The sequence below is a fragment of the Thermobia domestica genome, chromosome 3 (assembly GCF_964235325.1).
Source record: "Thermobia domestica chromosome 3, izTheDome1.hap1.1, whole genome shotgun sequence".
NCBI classification, from domain to species: Eukaryota; Metazoa; Arthropoda; class Insecta; order Zygentoma; family Lepismatidae; genus Thermobia; species Thermobia domestica.
This window is the reverse complement of record NC_137456.1, coordinates 327,774,984-327,793,794: the sequence shown is the minus strand read 5'-3', so window position 1 is coordinate 327,793,794 and position 18,811 is coordinate 327,774,984. Positions and strand designations below refer to the sequence as shown.

Sequence of the window (18,811 nt, the reverse complement as noted above, 5' to 3'; positions counted from 1 at the left end):
TATTGTATGGAATAAAAATTGTTGCAGCGTGTTATGCTAAAATTGCAAAATTTTATTTCATTTTTTCTTCTAAATAAATTTAAAACAGGGACGAGATGAAACCACGGTTAATGTGGAAACTTCCAGTAACAGTATAGAAAGTTATATTTTCCGCTCAGTTTAGATTTTTGTTTTACTTTTTTTTTTTTTAATGGATATTCTACGATAATCTAATTTAGTTTTACACTCGAAGCTCAACACATTAGTTGCTTTTTTCAATTGTTTGAAAATGTGTCAGGAAACAGTACTGAACTCTTCCGAGCGAAATAATTGAAGAGTACTTTCTCCCTCGTAACTATATTATTATATGTTGCGACTTGTATTTCTATTGTACAGTAGGGGGCACGTGGCTTCAGTGGAAGAGCGCTTAGTTGGGGTTCGTTAGGTCCCTGGTTCGATATCCGGCCAAGTAAATTTGTGGTGGAGGGTTAAGTTCCAAAGTTGATTGTTTCCAGCAAAAATGTTGAAAATTTACCGGAAAGAAGGATACTTTGTATAACGAAATACTTTAGTTTGTATAATATTAACCTGTACCTTGGGCAAAAAGTGTTCATAAATATGTAATATACTTAGTAGAATGTTCATTTTAAATTAACAGAAAAGAAGAATGTTTTTAATATATGTAAGAGATTATTATGGGATAGTTGTGGCTATGTACATGTTATGTGTTGACCTAGTCAAGTGAATTTATGTATTTTACGGTCTTAAAAAGAATATTTAAGACATATCAAGCAATAAAGGTGAGACTAATAATCTTTGAATATCTGAGTTGATTTTTGCATAAAGAAAAGTAATTATCGCTTCGTAACTGATATTTTACAAGACGAACCAGATTGAGGGTTAAATTCCAAAGTTGGGCGTCCGTTTCTAGCAAAATTTATAAAATTTACAGGTAAGATATGAATAATTTTATCGTTTGTGTGCTTGATAATATATAAGGATGTAGAAAAATATCTTTATTTGTTATATATAAACGTTTACAAACATGGGACTATTCGGCGAGCGGAGGGAACTAGTTGGCGCAAGGTAACATAATAGTTGCATTGTGGGAAAGTAACCAGCATTTATATTATCAACATGGCGTCGAATATTCCAAATTTATGTACTGGATGTGAACTAACTGTGATCAATTTCGTAAAGCAGCACATTGATAACGAGGAAAATCTTCTAAAACTGTGCGAAAAACATGGATTAATGAACCTTAAAACAAATTGTAGAAAGTGTGGGAAGGATGTGAAAGCCAAGAAACGGGGAGAAAGTTATAGTTTTCAGTGTAATGGGAAGTCAAATGGAGAACGATGCTGCTGGAAAAAGGCAGCAACAAAGGGAACATTTTTTGAGAATGCTCACTTACCTCTGGAGAAAGTTTTATATTTCGTAGTTTTGTGGTGTTATTTGAAACGTGACAAACAACATTTCTTGCAGAATGAATTAAAGTGTTCAAGTGAAACGGTTGTGGATTGGTCAAATTATTGCAGAGAAGTATGCGTAAATTGGGCAATAAGAAATACAACAGCGGTAGGTGGACAAGGAAAAATTGTTGAGGTAGATGAATCAAAACTTGGTAAAAGAAAATATAACCAAGGCAGAAGAGTGGAAGGGCAATGGATCTTTGGAGGTGTGGAACGTGGAGTGAACGGGAAATTTTTTGTTGTCACTGTACCCAAACGCGACAAAGAAACTTTAATTAATATAATAAAAGAGCGAGTGCTACCTGGAACAACAATTATATCAGACTGCTTCAAGTCGTACGATACTCTAAACGATGAGGGATTTAAACACCTCCGTGTTAACCATAGTGTTGAGTTTCTCTGTACAGAAAATAGTGGAGAGGTGCATACGAAAAATCTTGAAGTTTTAGATGGTGAGTACGTGCCGGTGCACACGCAAGGAATTGAAAGTCGTTGGCGATGCATAAAATATTCTCTCCCTGTGATGGGCAAAAAGTCGGAACACTTTGAAGGATATCTTGCTGAATACCTCTTTAAAGAAAGAAGACCGTTAGCAAGAATCGTCCACGATTTTCTGATGGAGGTAGGGGAGTTGTACAAACCAAAGTACTAAGGTAGTGGGAAAAGAGAACTACATTAATTAAAGGTTAATTAAGACTAAAAACAACGTGCCCTGCGGGGCTCTAACCCGCCTACTTTCCCCTGTGTTGTATATGCAAATCGAACCTAACCTCACCTAACCTAAACTCCTCTACCTAACGATTAGTCAGTTGTTGTACAAACCAAAGTACTAAGGTAAGTGGGAAAAGAAAACTACATTAATTAAAGGTTAATTAAGACTAAAAACAACGTTCCCTGCGGGGCTCTAACCCGCCTACTTTCCCCTCTATCGAACCTAACCTCACCTAACCTAAACTCCTCTACCTAACGATTAGTCAGTTGAACCCTAAAGTCAGTTAAGAACGCAGGAATTAAAAAAATTATGAATTTTAATAGCTTTTATCAAGATTTTGCAAGAAAAGTATCGGACGCCCAACTTCGGAATATATGCCCAGATTGACGACGCTTTTCTATAGAGTCGTTATAAAAATTTGGTTTACCAAACCCGGGACTTTTGAAAATTCAGTTCCCGAAGAAGGAAAGTAGGGCTGAATTTACTTGGATATTACCATTTATGAATACGAACTTAACCGTATTACGAAGCGGTAAGGTCATCAAAAGAAAAATGGATAGTGAAATAGTGCAACAGGAATCTAATACCAGTAATCCAGGTGAAATTAGTGCAACACCAAGTTTGTCATCTGAGGATCGACTTTTGTTAGCTGTGCAGCGACAAATTATGCAAATGACGACTGAGATAAAACAAACCATGGAACAGAAGCTCAATGAATCTAACACAAACATGGAACAGAAGTTCTATGAAGCTAACCAGACCATGGAACAGAAGCTCAATGAATCTAACACAAACATGGAACAGAAGTTCTATGAAGCTAACCAGACCATGGAACAGAAGATAGAATTGAAATTCAACGAAGCTAACAAGACCATGGAACAGAAGTTCTATGAAGCTAACCAGACCATGGAACAGAAGATAGAATTGAAATTCAACGAAGCTAGCAAGCAGTATGAAGAATTAAGTAAACGAATAGAACGGATAGAACTGACATCAGACGATACGAAACAAACAATCGTCCATGTGATGAACGACATATCCTCGCAGTTTGAAGAGAAGTTAAAAAGGTTAGCCGATGAGTGTCAAGAAAAGCACGATCATCAAAATCATGAAATCTGTGCTGTAAAAAAGGATTTAACGTTAATAGAATCTTCCGTTAAACATCAAAAGATCCAGTTGGCTACTATGCAGGAAGAAATTAAAACGTTACAGGCTAGAGATAACATTTATCGCAATAATCTGGGCAGTGATCGCTTCGAGTTTCCCCAATCACCGGATATAAATACGCCTTCGCCGGAATCTGAGGAGGATATTATATTAGAGGAAAATTGTCCGAAGATCACTGATGAACGAAATATAAATGGTATCATGACACAGCACGCTACGGACCGGAACAATCACACCACAAGAACAAGGAGTGAGAAAAGAAAGGTAAAGTTAAGTGTCAAGATGAGCGAAATCAAAGCCATGAGTAAATTTAGTGGTAAGTGCAATGAAAATGCTAGTTCTTTCTTAGAGAAATTCCAAGATGAATGTAATATAATGTCTATCGACCGATCACAATACATGAAATTAATACCCCATGTATTACTCCCACCTTGTTCCTTATGGTTTAAGGCAATACGTGATCACATTAGTACATATGAGGAATTTAAAGCGGCATTGATCGCGAATTACGAAAATGACTTTTTGCTGGCAAACAGAGATGCCACTCTTAGAAATCAACATTTCAATCCTCGATTGCACAAATCTATTGTAGAGTTTGTTGTAAATGTCTATAATGAATTAAAGGTTGTTAATCCCTTGCAATCGGAATCAAGAATAATTGCATCGATTCGCAATTTGCTTCCATTTAAATTACAGCAGATCTTATTTTCCACGCAGTGTATGAGTTTCAGTCATTTATTAATGCTTGTACAATGCTACGAAACTCAATACCATGCTATGAATCTAACACAATCAGGAATGGGTAAAAATAAGAATAATTCAGATCATTTGGTCCCTGTTCGGAATTTGAATATCCGAAGTGTGAATAATAATGAACCGAACCTAAGACGAGTATACTCTAGCAATCAAAATGAACAAAATAGACAAGGTTATGTAGGGAATCCGCCTAACTTAATTAATCGTAATAATTCCTATGTTAGACCATATAGTCAAAATAGGTTTAAAAATAGACGAAATGTATGGAGAAATTCCACCAACGCAGCGAACTACGTGGATAGAAGTAATGGAAGGATAAGAGATGGCACTTCACATCAAGATCCAGGTATTGAAGTAATTTCTGTACAAAACAATAATACAGGACATAATCATGATTGTGCTGTACAGTGTACCCTATTGGAACCCTACTCGAGTATGAATTTAAACTAATTGCGGCTGATATGGTAGGGGTTAAACCCATGTCAGCTGTAGGTTCTCATGAGCATTTATCTAAAAATTTAAGCAATAATTTCTATGAACATTTATCTTCCAATTTACCGATTCATGCTAATTATGAAAAAGATCTTTCCTATGACGTTTCTGTGAATAACTATTCGGAAATAGCAATTAACAGGTGTCAATATCAATTTATACCTGTTGGCCCTGTCCATCTCAATTCAGGCAGATTTTAGAAAATCTGTCAGAGTGATGTCACAGATATCCATTATACTGTAATATAATGTTCTAGATACAAAATTATGAGACCCATATTTTTTTGTTTCGGAGAAAAAAAATGTTGAGGCGACTTAGGCTGCTTCAAAGTTCGAGGGCCATTTTGTCATAAGTTTTGGCGCCAAAAAATATAAATGCCTGTTTCTCAGGAACTATGAAAGATATTTTAGTCGGGTTTTTTGTATTTGAAAGGTAATGGAAAGGCCTTTCAAATGCATGTACAACAAACCTCATATGCAGCGTTTGGGATGTGCTATTAATGAAAATACAGAAAAATAGCCCCCTTTTGGAGCCCCAAAATCTCGAAAAGGCCACCATCAAAAATTATGTAATTTGCAGGACAGTTACAGCAATACCTCACGTTGAACATATATAAATTACAGAGGGTGTATATTCCTGGTTTCAATTTTAAAAATGATCTGCGTAAGCAAATTTACAAGCTGAAAACGTGATCCTCACATTTGATGTGCAAGATAGACAATATGAACTAGCAGTATCGGTATTTCATATGTATGTTCTGTGCATGAAAGCTTCCTCTACACTGGCTGTTTCAGTATCACGGATAGCATGAAGTCTTTCAGATTGTCCAAGAGGATGTGGTGGAGAAAGAACTTGCAGAATATTTCGCAAAGGTATGACGCACTGATGTTCATGTTGCTGAATTCTACGAGGGTCACTACGAAAGTTTTGAGATACGCATTGTTGTGGCACAGTATTTGAATTCCAACAATTGCATTCGGTAGTGATATCCAGAGCGAAGAAGCGAAGCAAGTTTCAACTCGCCTCGCTTATCGGCGTGGCCGTATCTCCTTCACTTGTTTGTTGATGTGAGCAATAATCGGCTGTCTAGAATGGAGCTTGAAAGGGAACATTTTCGGGCATTGATCCTTTACGGTTTCAAAAGTGGAACACAAAGCCTTGACCATTTACAGGGGGCATTTGGGGAACTTGCTCCTTCCCGTGCTCCAATTTTTCGGTGGTTTGGTGAATTCAGAAGAGGCCGGGCATCGCTTAAAGATGAAGATTAGCTGGACGTCCGGCAACAGCTGTGTCAGATGAAAACATTGCCGCTGTGGAACAAATGATTCGAGAAAATCCTCGAACAGCTTTCAAGGACATTGAATCTACAGTGAACATGGGATCGCCATCAGTAACAAAAATTCTTCATGATCATCTTCGGCTCAGAAAGGTTTCATCTCGTTGGGTGCCTCACACTTTGACTGAACAGCAGAAGCGCATGCGTGTGGAATGGTGTGAAGAAATGCTTGCAATATTTGATGGAGGCAATTCTCGACGCGTCTCTGACATTGTTACTGGTGATGAGACTTGGATCTATTAATTGGCCCCTGAAAATAAACGCCAGTTTACAGTTTGGATCTTTCCAGACGAAAATCCACCCACGAAAGTGAAGCGACGGCGAAGTGTGGGGAAGAAGATGGTCGCAACTTTCTTCTCCAAATCTGGCCATGTTGCAACTGTTTTACTTGAAGAACAAAGGACTGTTACTACTCAGTGGTACACCACTGTTTGCCTAACAAAAGTGTTCCAGAAGCTTCGGGAACGGTGTCCAAGAACTGGATTGCGTGGGATCCTGCTTCACAATGACAATGCGTCCGCACACACGGCCAACATCACAATTCAGTTTTTAAAATCTACGGAGGTCAAACTTATGGCTCATCCGCCGTATAGCCCTGACCTGGCCCCGTGTGATTTTTTCTGTTCTCTAAGATCAAAGATCGCATGCGTGGCAAGAGATTTTGCAGCCCTGAAGAAGCTGTACTGGCTTACGAGAATGAACTTTCAACACTTGAAGAAAAAGACTGGCAACACTGCTTCCAAAAGTAGTTTTCAGGATGCAAAAGTGTGTACAGTATAATGGTGAATACTTTGAGAAATGTACGTGTTAAATTGATTTTAAGTATGTAAGTTATTTCACATCTCCAAACTTTCGTAGTGATCCTCGTATCAGGAAATTTATAGCCCTTTGCGGGTCCATGTGGAAGCATAAAATTTACATGCACTTCCTGTGTCTCGAAGTAAATTGCATTTGCTTTTGCAACCCACCAGCAGTTGTCATAAATAATAGCCAGAAACGTTCCCACCTTTATGTCGCGAAGTCAACAGTGCCGCACAACACGAGTGCTCTTGCCAATTGTAATTTTCACCTGTTGTTTCTCATGATGGGCAGTTCTTGCAACGGAAACCACATCATTGTCAGTTCCCTCTGCATGCCATACATGACTTTTTTAAAATCATTTTCACTGGCGGAACATGTTCCCACTCTATGTGTTTTTCGTCACGGAATGTTTGAATGTCTGCACGGAATGGAATGTAGAGCAGTGTAATACCTGATGTATATGTCTGAACAACAGTCTGAAATTCTGCTGCAGTCTGAATGCACTTCATATGCCCAGTTGATAAATTGTGTCGTGTACCAAGATGTTTAACTGTACCGCCAACACCGTAACATGCTGATTTTCCATGCCCAGTGGCTGTGAAAATCCATTTCCTGATTGGAATGTTGAATGTTCCAAGTTCATGGAGTTTGTAACGATTTTTAAAGTAAGTTGCAGCTCCATCTGATATAACCGTTAGTGCTGCAATTGCACTTCCATTCTCAGTAATGCAACTAATGATTTTCTTAATAGCCAGAAGAGCATGCGCAGAGTCATGGGTGCTGCCATCACTGACAATAGCAAAACTTTTTGTACAGTCTCCCTTATATGCTACTGCAGTGAATATAGACACCTGGTCGTTTTTCCAGTGGTAGCTTTGAATGTCATTTTGTAGGAGAACTGCCCAGTTTTCAGCGAAATCAACGTGAAGCACTACGTGTTGACTGTCTCTCTTTGGTCTGTTTTTTTTTTTTTCCTTCTGTCACTGCTTTTCTTTGAATGTATTTCACATGCAAGTGTGGAATAGCTTTGACTGTCCATTTAGCAATGTCGCGAATGAACATACCTACTGGAACTGTCTTTTTGATTAGGTCCCCATCTCCCAGATTGCAAACGATATGTCTTCACTGTCCTCTTCATCAGGTAATCCAAAAGATTCTAACGTGATTCCAGAACTCCTGGGACATTCGCCACATTCACCAAGAAACCACAATTATTTTTCCACCAACTAGCATGTTACATAAGCATCTACGACTGTTTTTCCGTTATGGGTTCTTATAATCTATATAATGCTGTTCTTTACGTTTTGTTTGGTTTGAATTTACACTTCGGGTATTGTTTATCCATTAACAATCTGCTGCAATCGCGTGCTGACAAATTGTGATTCTGTTTACGTTTCAGCTTGTAAATGTGCTCATGCAAATCGTTTGTAAAACTGAAACCAGGAATATACACCCCCTGTAATTTATATATGTTCAACGTGAGGTATTGCTGTAACTGTCCTGCAAATTACATAATTTTTGATGGTGGCCTTTTCGAGATTTTGGGGCTCCAAAAGGGGGCTATTTTTCTGTATTTTCATTAATAGCACATCTCAAACGCTTGCATATGAGGTTTGTTGTACATGCATTTGAAAGGCCTTTCCATTACCTTTCAAATACAAAAAACCCGACTAAAATATCTTTCATAGTTCCTGAGAAACAGGCATTTATATTTTTTGGCGCCAAAACTTATGACAAAATGGCCCTCGAACTTTGAAGCAGCCTAAGTCGGCTCAACATTTTTTTTCTCCGAAACAAAAAAATATGGGTCTCATAATTTTGTATCTAGAACATTATATTTCAGTATGATGAATATTTGTGACATCATCTTGACACCCCCTGCCTGTCTGCATTTGGAATCCACCTGTTGTAAATCGTTGTTGGTTTGAAGATGATACTGTCAATGATGGTTTTAATATCGAAGAAAATTTTGTATTTTTAAAATCATATAGTACCGCTAAAATACCTATTAAAGTCAATGGATTAAGTACCGAAGCTTTACTCGATACGGGAGCAAACGCCTCTCTATTATCGTATTCATGGTGGAAAGTAATCACTAGTAATTATTCGAATCCTAAGCTACAAAAGGCTGAGAACCTTATTATAGTTGATTTTACCGGTAAACATAAAAAGAGAGTAGCAGGAATTACCCGTGTGTCAATATCTATCCAAGATTTCGAAATATCAATCCCCATTCTGGTCATAAAAGATCTTAACGAGAACTTAATTATGGGCTTAGATTTACTATCCCAATTACGAGTCATGCTTGATTTTAAAAACCAAACTTTGACGATACCGGGTATACCTCAGAAAATTGTTCAGAAACTGCTTCCAAAATTAGATAATAGCGCTTGCCAATATAATGATCTGTCTCCTATAGTGAATAATGTTTCTATTAGTGAAAAAGGTGATAAATTAAATGATCAACGATTGGAAAAGACACAAAATTTGATGGATGTAAAGGATGATGTAGTATTTTCTGAACATGTTAAATCTCTCGAAAGCAGCCTTGATTTTGCTGATAATACCGTAATAGCAGACTTTAAGAACATTTTATATAAACATAGAAAGGTCTTTTCAGAACGTCCTGGATGCTGCAAGGATTTTGTTTATTCTTTTAAAGTTAAAACTGATAAACCTATAGTAACCAAGCCCTATATAATTCCATATAGATACAGAGAGAATGTACGTCAACAAATAGCAGATATGTTAAGAGATGGGATCATTAGGCCTTCGAGGAGCGTCCACCTTAATCCATTACATGTTGTTCCAAAGAAAAATGGTTCTCTACGTGTGGTATTAGATTTGAGGCGAACTAACGGTCACATTGATCTGGAACAAGTGAGGTATCCTCCAGTAGAAGAAATACTAGCTTCTTTACAAGGGAACACCGTATTCGGAAATTTAGACCTAGTAATGGCGTATAATCAGGTCGAGTTACACGAAGATTCAAAACCATTTACAGCATTTAGTTTTGAAGGTCACTTGTACGAATACAATCGTGTAGTCTTTGGGCTTATCAATGGTAGTGCAGCATTAGCATCCTGCTTAAACAAAGTTCTAGGTCAAGACTTGCGTAGCAACGTGATAACGTATGCTGATGATATCTTAATCATGGGGAAAAATCCACATGAATATTTGAAGTATTTAGATATAGTTTTAGACAGATTGGAAAGTTCAGGCCTTACTATCAATTTACAGAAATCCAAGTTTTTGCAGAATTCTATAGAATTTCTTGGGTACCAAATTGATGCCTCTGGTTTGCAATTCAGTCAATCTAAAGTTCAAGCCATAGAAGATCTGCCTGCTCCAGTAAATGTGAAACAGACACGACAAATATTAGGACTCTTCAATTGGTTTCGCAAAGCCATCCCGCGATTTGCTGAGATAGCCCAGCCTTTATTTATGATCATAAAGAAGGGTATACCATGGCAATGGGGTCCGATCCAGGAACACAGTTTTAATAAATTGAAGGAGTGCGTAAAACGAAATATCCATTTGAATCACCCCAGATACGACGTTCCTTTTTACGTACAATGTGATGGTTCCCAACTTGGAATCTCTGCAGTACTCTGGCAGCCTAACCCAACTATGCAGGAACCAGCTGTTATACATTGCGCTAGCCGTACTTTAAAGAAAGCTGAACAGGGATACACTACAACAGAAATTGAACTTTTGGCTGTACGTTTTGCTATACAAAAATTCGCTCCCTATCTGAGCGGATGTCATTTCATAGTACTTACAGACCATAATTCATTGCGATATCTTAATAGCGTACAGGGGTATAATAACAGATTACTTCGCTGGTCGTTAGATCTGCAAGCTTATGATTTCGAAGTGCAACACATTAAAGGAGTGGATAATGGACCCGTAGATACTTTATCACGCCTGTTTCCTGGAGAAGAGCAACATATTTTGTCTATTAATGAATTTAAGATCTTACAAGATGAAATAGCTACCATTTCAATAGAAGATTTAAGAGAACATCAAATGAAGTATCATGAATACCAACAAATCATGGAACATTTATCTTCATGTGGCGATGGATGTAGTTGTCCCAAGCACTGGAATTCCAGATTTAAATTAAATAACGGAATTTTACTCATTAAGGATTTTAAGTTCAAATCTAGGAACAAAATTTGTATTCCACCTACGTTAACAGCACGCATCTTAAAGGCCTACCATGACGATTTTGGACATTTTGGGTATGTAAAGGTATGTGCCTTGATTAATAAATCTTTTTACTGGAAAGGAATGCGAGCTCAGGTCAAAAATTATATCAATGACTGTATCGAGTGTATGCAAATTAAGCATAATTATCAGGCTATACAAAAACCAATGCTTTCAATAACACCGAAGAGACCACATTCATTCCTATCGATTGATTTATATGGACCGTTACCCAGAGCAGCTACTGGAGAAGTTTATTTGTTAACAACAATGGATATCTTTTCACGATATGTGGTAGCCTACCCCTTGCGCAAAGCAACCTCCGCTGCTATAGTGAATAAAATTCTAAATGTATATATTCCACATTGTGGCCCTATCGAGCATATATTATGCGATAACGGCTCACAATTCAAAAGTGATGTGTTTCTCAAAGCCATGAATAAGGCCAACATTAAAATTCATTTTGTGACTCCGTACCACCCAAGTAGCTCCGTAGTAGAAAATGTACATCGCAATTTCGGTATGTTGTTTCGGCACTTTTGTAAGGATAAACATGCTGAATGGATTAAGCATGTCAACCAAATTACGTACCTTTTGAACTATTCTATATCAGACACTTTAGGTGTGTCTCCGGCCAAGGTGCATAATGGCTCTGATGTAATTTTCCCCGTGGAACAACATTTTGATGTCAAATTAGAAGATTCGACAATTATAGACTCATCCAATTTAGTGAACATGGTTAAGATCCGAAGACACAACAAGTTTTTGAAACGTAATTCGCAAGTAGAGTCTTTACAAGAAGGGAAATATCGGATCAAGGTCAACGATTTAGTTTTCGTTAAACAACATCCGCAGAGTAATATGTTGTTAAAGAAAATCTATAAATTTTGTGACATTTTTTCAGGCCCTTATTTATGTTTTAAGGAGATAAATCCTAAAGTCTTCGAATTGTTAAACGCTAAAACGGGGATGTCAATTGGACTTCGCAACATAGATGAGTTAAAGGTTTGGAAGCCTACTCCGTATACAAAGGAAAAATGGATGCATCTAGTTAAAGAGTTAGTAGCACCCAACATTCTTGATCAAATAAATAAGAATGAAAAATAACAATAATAATGAAAAATGTGTTTATTTAATAACAAAAAGGTGTCTTTTGTTTCTGTAAAATAAATTTATTTACTTCCATTTGATTATTCAAACGTAGGTTATGTTTAATTTTTATTCTTTCTTATTAATGTGAAGAATCATAATTCAATTTATAATTAGTTAAAGGCAAAAATTATTTTATATCAGATTGATTTGTGTTTAATTATCAAAGATTATGTTAAGAATAAGATCCATTCTATAAAATCAATTATTCAATGACTACCTTGAGTGAAATTCTTCTTTATTTTGGACATCTTAGTGCTACTATGTATACATTACAATTGCAACATCTAACTTATTTGTTATACCATGCGCCCGAAAAGAACAAATATTATTTGTCACATCATCGTTTGTAATAATGATCGAAACTAGTAATCTTGATAATTTGTGTTTCACCCTCGTTAATTATATTTCTAAGCGACGATGTTTTTAATGATAAAGAATAAATAATAATGTAATAAAAGAGAAATATTAATGAAATCAAAGATTTATTGTAAATGTATTTATGTGAATGATAATAACTAATATTTTATATATATATGAGGGTTAACCAAAAAGTAATGAAGATATATACGAGGTGTGATCAAAATATAAAGAACATATGTAATGTACGAACATTAATCTAATCAGACCAGTGGTTCTTGAATATAAAAGCCAAGCCCACTCATGACTTTTATATTCAGTCCCTTTTTCGGGCGACATTTTCTATAACGAAATACTTTAGTTTGTATAATATTAACCTGTACCTTGGGCAAAAAGTGTTCATAAATATGTAATATACTTAGTAGAATGTTCATTTTAAATTAACAGAAAAGAAGAATGTTTTTAATATATGTAAGAGATTATTATGGGATAGTTGTGGCTATGTACATGTTATGTGTTGACCTAGTCAAGTGAATTTATGTATTTTACGGTCTTAAAAAGAATATTTAAGACATATCAAGCAATAAAGGTGAGACTAATAATCTTTGAATATCTGAGTTGATTTTTGCATAAAGAAAAGTAATTATCGCTTCGTAACTGATATTTTACAAGACGAACCAGGTTGACGACGCTTTTCTATAGAGTCGTTATATTTGCTCATTTGTGTGCTTGAAAATATGTAAGGAGAGTGGAAGTAAGTTATGTTTAATTTTTTATAAGTGGTTATAAACATGGAACGATTTGGCAACCGTAGGGAACCACTTCGGGCAAGGTTACCACATGGTTGGATTGTAGGAACGTAATCAACATTTGTATTCTGAACATGGCTGCAGGTGTACAGAGACACTTCAGTTAGTATTCTTATTCAGAGACAACAAATTACACTCTATTAATTTTAAGAAAATGGGTCCAAACTTATCTAACACTAAGCTAACCCAATCCTATCCTACCCTACTTATCCCTACCTTACTCTACTCTATCCTAACCCTATTCTATTATAGGCTTACCGTTTTAAAGCGGTTCTAAAAATGGATATTTTTAAAATTTTCGTAGCTGTTATTACACTTTTTTTTCGAAAACCAGGCGAACGACCAACTTGGGAATAAATGCTGTGGTGATAAGACCGTGTCCGTGGGTTTTTTCGGGGTACTCTCGTTTCTTTCCATGTTCTGTTCCCCTAAATTCTTTCATTACTATTCATTTGCCTTACTGATCGTCTCCCTTAGCCGAAAGAGCATAATCGTGGGACGTTATACTGAAATACTTCATTTCGTTCCTATTATACAGTAGTATCCATTGTTCATGAATTTTCTGAGAACAATTTCCCATCAGCAATGCAAATATTTTATTTTTTAGTTATTTTTTCCTAGATTGTGAATGTAATCTTTCTACAGTTATGAGTTCTTGATTGGAAGTAGCATGAACACTAATCCTGATTAAGTAAAGAATACCTGCCCACTAAAAGTTATGTTGGCTCCTAAGATATGGATATCTTTATAGATACTCGGATCTTTGCTTGGATATCCGACAACGAAACACAGAAATTTGCACGGCTGGGAAACAGGGTGGAAAAATCCTGTGTATGTATGAGAGGGAGAGAGACAGTGGTGCTTAAGCTCTATGTCCAGTAATGACGCTAGATTTATTTTTTGGAGAGCAAGCAGAGAGGAAAAGACATTTTTGGGAGGGACAGGTATTTTTGTGTATCAAGCAGGACAGTTTTATATTACTTCTATTAAAATTCATCACGTCTGGGGGAAATAATCGGGGAAACAGAATTAGCCTTCGACGAGATCGCCCGCTTCATTGCTTTTCCTCTGGCATCGTCGATGTCTACGCCTGTATTCCTTCCTAGATCAACGAGGGGATTTTCGAAAGTTTCCATTCCGGTTTGACACTGGAATATCGTACCACTGCTAGAAGCTGTTCATGCCATATAGTGTGATAGGTCTACTGAAATATCGCGCCATAAATTTAAAAAAGTTCATGGTATATACTGCCATAGTGAAATATCGCGATAATGGTAATAAGTCAGTCATGACATAGAGTACCATACTGAAATATCATGCCATGGTAGGCCTAATAAACCGTTCATGGCATATAATGCCATACTGAAATTTCGCGTCACTAGTAATAAATCGTTCATGGCATATAGTACCATACTGAAATATCGCGTCATTGGTAATAAGCTGTTCATGGCATATAGTGACACACAGAAATATCGCGCCATAAATAAAAACTATTCATGGTATATAGTGCCATGCTGAAATATCGCGATAACGGTAATAAGTCAGTCAGTAAATATCGCGCCACTGGTAGGCTTAATAAACCGTCCATGGCATATAATGCCATATTGAAATATCGCTTCATTAGTAATAAGCCGTTCATGGCATATAGGACCATACTAAAATATCGCGTGATTGGTAATTAGCCGTTCATGGCATATAGTATCATACTGAAAAATCGCGTGATTGGTAATTAGCCGTTCATGGCATATAGTACCATACCGAAATATCGCGTGATTGGTAATAAACTGTTCATGGCATTTAGTGCATACTGAAATATCGCGCCATAAATAAAAACCGTTCATGGTATATACTGCCATACTGAAATATCGTAGTAGCGGTAATAAGTCAGTCATGACATATAGTGCCGTACTGCAATATCGCGCTACTGGTAGGCCTAAAAAGCCTTCACGGCATATAGTGCCATACTGGAATATCGTGTCACTGGTAATAAGCCGTTCATTGCATATAGTGCCTACTGAAATATCACGCCACTGGTAATAAATCAATCCTGGCATATAATGCAATATTGAAATATCGCGCCAATGGTAATAAATCAATCATGGCATATAGTGCCATATTGAAATATCGCGCTATACATAAAACCGTTCATGACATTTTGTGCCATATGTACTGAAATATTGCGTCACTGGTAATAAGCCGTTCATGGCATATATGCAATACTGAAATATCGCGTCACTGGTAATAAGCTGTTCACGGATATAGTGCCATGAAAAGTATCGCGCCACTGATAATAAATCGTTCATGGCATATAGTACTTTACTTTACTATTGTGCCACTGATAAAAGCCGTTCATGTCTTGCCATAGAGCGTCATCTTTAGATCGAATTATGTATCAGTTTTAGCAGCGTCGGTAAGTTGGAAGCAGTCATTTCAATTAGCAGCTGTGGGTTGCATGACAATGCTCCAACCCACACGGCTGTTGTTGCCAAGGCTCCAGAGTAGGAGATTCAAAATCACCTTCGGCCCAGATTTCTGTTCAATCTGGGCAATAACAGCCATGTGGATTGGAGCATTGTCAAGGACTATGAGCGTTCAAACACACAGTGATTGATTCAAATGGCTGTGTGTGACGAACTGACATAGCTGCAGTTGAGACTGATACATTTTCCCTCCAAAAGTGACACTATACGGCATAAATAATAGAGTAATGATGGCGCAATATTTTACTGTCAGACAAGAAATCTTTGGAAATACCGCTGTGCTAATTAACTATGACCTATGGAACCCGAAGTTTCAATACCACGTTCACTAATGCTCTGCATTGACTTCTGTCCTTAGCCAACTGGATTCAGTTCCTACTTTGTATTCCCATCTCTATGAAGTCCATCTTAATATTGTCCTCCCATCTGCGCCTAGGTCTTCCTAATGGTCGTTTCTCGATTGGATTTTCGGTTCAAACTTTGAGACTGTTCTTACTTTCTTCCATCGTGCCTACATAACCTACCGATCTGAATCTCCTAGACTTCATTATCCTAACCATATTTGTTAAACGGTATCCTCGTTATGAGTTTTCCCCATTCTCATTTCTCTTGAGTCCGAATATTCGTCTCAGGATTTTATTCTCAAATAATTTCAGTCTACGTTCTTCCCTCAAAATAAGCGACCATATTTCGTAACCATACAGCACAACCGGCATGATTATCGTGTTAAATATTTTAAGCTTCAAATTTCGCAACAATCGTTTCACATTTTTTAAGCTTCAAATTCCGCCAAAGAATTCGGGAAGACAAAAGATTTTGAACTCAATAATAACACTAATTTCCTGCTTTCAGTTGATATTTTATTTCTTCGTGGATATGATTTTGGTCTGTTAATATTGATCCTAGGTATTTGAAAGTATCCACTTTGTCGGAAGTATTATCTGATATTTTGAGCATTCATAATTTCCAGTATTACGATTTCGGCGAATTTCCATGTATTTAGTTTTTTTTCTGCATTTACTTCTAAACCTATGTCCATGCAAGCGTTTAATAAGGCCTCTGAATTTCTTTCTATTGTTCTCCCATCATCAGATTTACATCATCAACATACGCCATAACCTGGTGAATACCATTCAGCTCTAGGCCCTGGTAGCTGCCTTTGATTTTCCTTATAGTATATCCCAGAACAAAGCTGAATAATAATAGCGACAACGAATCTCCTTGTTTCAGGCCAATCTCGGCATGAAAGCTCATGTACAAGAATTTTCCTACTCGGACTTTACTTTGGGATTCATTTAAATAAAACTCTTAGTTAGTCTAACTAGCTTTTTCGGTGTTCCAAATTCTGTACTCACACAGCACACGACGTCCCTAGGACGTCACATTTTGTTCCCAATTATTCCATATAGTTCCCGGGACTATCGGGACAATCAGTAAACATCCCATAGACATCCTGCATCGGACGTACTAAAAGATTTCCACGTAGGATATTCACAGGACGTCCAAGATGGGAGAGATCCCAGGGAAGTCCTACGTCGGACAAACCGAGGACCATATTATCCCATGATTTACCATGAACATCCCTTTGTGGTCCCGTTGAATATCCCGTTTGCCGGGATATTAGGGGACATCTGGATATAACGCGGAGGTATTATAGATATCGTGGGAGCAAATTCGGATGATACCAGGATGTCCTATTGTCCATTGCGGATCAGTCTCGGACGTCCCGTGGACGTTCCTGTGGTATGTGGGTAATGCCGTTGTGCTACTGGTGAGAAATGCTTTCACCATGAAGCTGCATATTGCATCTGAGAAGTTAGTATCAAAGAGACTTCACGAGGAAATTTTCATTTCCATGTTGCATTACATGCCTTTCTTGTCTTCTTAACAATAATTTCAAAGACATTGTTAAATGAAAGGGACGAAAACGAAGACGAAATTAACGTCAATTACATTTATAATTAGTAAGTAAGTGAGAGATGACAGGTAGAGAGAGAAAGAGAGACACTATTATTGTTAAGCGAAAAGGGAGACACACACACAGAGACACTTATATCTCGTCTTTATATTTTAGTTCTTTTTTCACTTTCATTTTGAGTGCTACGTAACTTTTATCTCCTAGAGGCTAATGCATTTTAGAAATGTTGGTCTCATTAGGCTGAAAAGAGGCTAGAGGAGGGGCTTGAGTTATCTACCACCACCACCTTCTCAAACTACGACAAGCATCATTCTCATCATTATCATCAACTACTATGTACATATGTTGGTGGGTGGGCGAGGGTTCGTATCTCACTCGGCTTATTTTATGTGAAAAAAAAAACATCTTCTATGCCTTCGTTAACGAACGACAGAATTCTCTTTTTCTTTCTGTCTCTTTGGCTTAAATTTTAGCCATCTCCTACCTTTTTTTTTCTGTCGCCTCTGTAGTCAACTTTTCTCTTCCCCTCCTTCCTTGCAACCCATCCCAACTACCCACCGACTCTTACTTTTGTAGGAAAAAGCCCTGACGAAATATCTCCCGCATTTTCGCCTTTGAGAGCAGAACATGCGGACTGAAAATTAAAACATTCGCAATGACATGCACAAAAGTTAAGTTCTTTTGTTATTGCTTTCGGTTGAAAGATGAGGCGTTGTTCACTTTCTCATATTTGTTTCTTAGTTTCTCTCATTTCGTACGTCATTCTTTTCTCATTTATCATTTTCTTTATTAAAAATGTTTACTATCTCAGTTTGTTTAAATTATGATAATAATTGTAATTTCTGATATAGTTGGGTTTAGAAAATATTATTACACAAACCAGTGCTAGACAAAGTTATTTAAGAGAACAATGTTCATCCCATCTTTTAAAAGATTTTTTCTTTGAAAATCTTTTAAAAGATGGGATGAACATTGTTCTCACTATTTTCAGGACACTATCTATGTTTCTAATTTATAATATTATGGACGACTGTAAATATTAATTTACCACTTGGAATTTCAGTCAGAAATTATTACATTAGTACAGATCAGGCTTGCCAACCATACTACAATTTTTCTTGATATACGATAATTTAAGCTTTAATGATATATGTGATAAAGCCTTTGCGAT

General features: G+C 37.0%; 1 protein-coding gene across 1 annotated transcript in view; it reads right to left on the bottom strand.

Annotated features, from left to right (window-relative positions):
• The window catches only part of gogo (thrombospondin-1 like protein golden goal), a 1,102,148-nt gene that overhangs the window by 718,854 nt on the left and 364,483 nt on the right, over nt 1-18,811 (bottom strand). The window lies entirely within an intron of this gene.